Below are 3,982 nucleotides of genomic sequence, written 5' to 3' on the forward strand. Positions count from 1 at the left end.
CAGAGAATAGTTCCTTCAATGAAGTCTACTGAACAAAACTTCCTTACCCAAAGGTTCACCATGGTGAGATTTTTTCCATGTGTTTCAAAAGGAATTAGCCCCACCCCCATTTCAATCATTTAGGCAAGTGCTTTTCTTATGTTTTTGTACAGGGAAATACAAAATTCTCAATTCTATATCAAAGTGACCAGGATAAATTGAGATGTTTGGTTAGAAATAACAGGAATCAATTCAAGGGGCTTAAGCAAAAAAAAGTTTATTCTCTCCATATATAAAGTTAAAGGAGGATGTCAGTGTTGCCAAGGGCAAGAATGAAGCCAGCAAATGGAATCAGCGACTGAACACTGTCCAGACACCCTTTCTACCTCCTCTTTGCATTCATGCTCTCTGTAAACTACTTTTGATTCTTCTCTAGTTCCCTTCTTCAGTGGAAGATGCCCTCACCTCATTCCCACCTCCATATTCTATGTCAAGCCATCTAAAGAAAGGTTGAATCCCTCAGTTCTCATTCCAAATTTCTTGGGATGAGACTCTGATTGGTTCAGCTTGGGTCAGGTGCTAACTCCTGGTCCAATCAACTATAATCAAGGGGGTAGAATCAAGCTTTATAATTAAGTTATCTGACTCAATCCACTCTTGTGACTTTGGAGTTGTAGTGTCTGGAGCCCAATTGGAATGGAGGAGCAACATGAACTGGACAGACACCACAATTCTTTAATGAAAGAAAAGAAACAATGTCTTTTCACAGTTTGCTACTATCTTTTTTTTTCCCCTCTTTAATCCGCGCCCCCCCCCCCAACTTCCACTCCTGACCTACAGATGTTGCCCTTTCCCCTTAAAAACTGGATCTCTGAAGGCAGAGGTGTCTCCTCCCATGCGCTTGGCGCACCTGGGGTATGGTCCGTGGCTCCACCTGGGGTGCGAACCCAGGACCTTCTGCGTGTAAAGCAGACATGCTAACCACTATACTTTGGAGCCACCCCCAGTTTGCTACTATCTTTGAGACCCTTGTTACGATGGCTTGATATATTTTAGGCCACTCAAATGCTCAGGATAATCTAACTATTATCAAAGGGTTTTATGTTGCTGTTTGATTTTTTTCCATTTGGGACAAGAGAGAGTAACTGAAACTATTACAACTCTAGTGTTCTCTTCTTAAATTAAATGTTCTTTTCTGGAACAGAGGCAGTGGCATTGTTAGAAGATTAAAATAAAAATACAAAATTCTACCCTCAAGCCAACAAATTCTAGTTGAATTGTAATAAGTTCTTAAGTATTTACAAAAAGGTCCCTGAACTTTGTGTCTTTCAGGTTTAGCCTTGCTTTTAATTTGATGTAGTGCGTAGTCTGAATTGATTTGTTTTTGTAATTTATATGGTAAGCTTTAGGTCAGGGACCAGGTTTTGACATGTACTTTACATATTATACTGCCCTCTTAATACTTAGAAAATAATAATTAATGGTTAGGCATTGGATGTTTGGCACAAAACCCTAACTCTAAGTATAATTAACTTTAAGAGCTATTTTGGTGTATGATGAAAGTGAGATGTGAACAACTTCATGGTTTGGAAAGAGTCAAGAACATATCCAGTGGCTGAGGCATGTTGAAATTTAGAATACATAAATATAATTGCCTGATGAATATGAACATCAGGTGGTTGTTAATGTTAAAAGTTGTAAAAACATTTATATTAGTATTAATATCACCAAGGTTAGATTAAGAGTTTAGAGACTCTAAACACTAAAGTACCCATGGTGAAATTTAAAAACAAAACAAAAGAGACTAAACCTTCAAATAAGTGTCAAGAAGTCCAGTAAGTTCTGTTTGTTTTGTTATTTTATATGATGACTATTTCAATGCCTTTTTAAAACTCTCAACTACTGAAGTATTTCCAAATCGTTGTGTGAGCGCACATGTGTGTGCATGCATCCATGCTCGCCGCCCACATGCAGATATGTGTGCTCAAGGTGTGCCCTTGCTGCCAGCACCCTAAGAATGTACTGTTTCCCATTTGGATAATTCATAGTAGGTATACCATGTTCTTCAAAATTTAGAATATTGAATATGTTGTGTGAACTTCGGTTCCAATTACAGAAAATTTGGGTAGGTAAATTGGCAACCAAGGAAGCTATACCAAGGGGCAACCCTTTTATGACATCTCAGGAGAGAGATCTATTCCTGGGGTCTTTGTGTGGTAGGAGTTCAGTTTCATATCTGAACATAAGAATTTTGCCCCAGTTGATCCTGATTGAGGAGCAAGTAAGCAGTTGTGGAGGCCTTGGGAGATGGTTCCTAACTTCACCAAAAAACTCTTTCCATTATTCCCCCCACCCCCAAGATTTGGAATATATATATTTTTTTAATTAAAAAAAATGCATTTAATTTTTAAAAGTACCTGAGTGCATAAATAGGGTGCCCTTTGAGAAAAATCTTCAAGCTACCAGAATACAAAATTACAAAGAAAAAATAGACAAAAAATAATTTAAAGAAATGGAATGGGCTCTAGACCTGAGCATATTATGTCTATAGCTGTTAAGGGTGTAATCTGAAGAAAATAGAGTTTCGTTAGCTTTGGGAGATTTTTGTAAAAGGAGAATCTATAAGATAAATTTTGGCAGTGCCCATCCAAATACTACTGTCCTGGGAAGAGAAAATCTTACACTTAGGGTATTTATAATTCTATTGGCATGGCCATGTTTATTGAAGAGAAGGGTACTATCTACTAATTTGGCCAGGTTCCATTAAACTTTAAAGTTAGTACCTATCCCTGGTATGATTCCAGCCTCAGCAAGCAACATTCTAGTTGTAATTTGGTCCTCTATCTAGGTCAGCCCATAGGGAAAAAATGTGCTGGTCATGCTTAAAGTACTATACTGGCCTATGTATCTGTGATACATAGCAAATTAGTACATCATTCTAATTTGTTTATCAGCCTCTGTGAATTTGGTTAACGTGAAAAATGATCTTAAATGGGCTGACAAATGGGGTTTCAGAGCCAGCAAGGCTGAAAGCCAAGGAACTTCACCAAGAAATGTGACCTTTGGACTTGTGGAGGACAGAGAGTGTGTCCAGTTCATCTCTATCTTCAGCTCGCAGCACAGGACCTGCCACCCAGTAGAAACTCAGAGCTCATTTATCTGTACTATACACTCCTAAATATTAAAGCCCACTTTATACTTGCAATCTCATTTTATAATTACTCAAAAGCATATGATCACCAGAGATTTTTTTAAAACTTTAAAAAATTTACCCAGGTAATAGACATTTTAAAGAAAAAAATATAAAATAGGAGTAAAAAGAAAAAAATCTATATTTTGATTACTTAGAGAAAACCATTAACATTTTGATATATACCCTTTCAGACATTTTTAATGCATGAAATGCACATATATTTATATATATATTCTTACAAAAATGGAATCTCATAATGCAGTTTCGTAACTTGCCTTAAAAAAAAAATTAAATTATATGGTGAAAAGTCTTTATGTCAATAAATAATTTATGGAATTATTTTAATGATGCGTAGTATTCCTTAATAAAAGGATGTTATATTAAGTTATATACCATAACTTAAACATTCTCCTAGTGTTCATATTTTAGGTTGTGTCCATTTCTTTGTTATTATAAACAATCTTTTAAAGAACACATTATTTCTTTAGAATAAATTCCTAGAAGAGATATCGCTAGGTTAAAGTGTATGCATGTTTTAAAGCTTTTAATACATAGCCAAATTGTCCTGTAGAAAAACAACTTTAACTTATTAATCCACTAGCAGTGTTTGAGAGGTCCTATTTTCCCACCTTAGGTTTTCAATAACTTAGTAACACTTGACATCCTGGAGCTTAGGACCACTGCGAACCACTGGAGCCTTTTAACAACTAATTCGAACTCCAGATGCAGCTTTTCAGGTCAGTCTTTCCATCCACCATCAATCTCAACCCTTGTCCCTCCAAACTTGAGTTCTAGCATCTCCCACCCTCC

This window comes from Pteropus alecto, unplaced genomic scaffold (assembly GCF_000325575.1).
Source record: "Pteropus alecto unplaced genomic scaffold, ASM32557v1 scaffold61, whole genome shotgun sequence".
In the NCBI taxonomy this organism is placed as follows: Eukaryota; Metazoa; Chordata; class Mammalia; order Chiroptera; family Pteropodidae; genus Pteropus; species Pteropus alecto.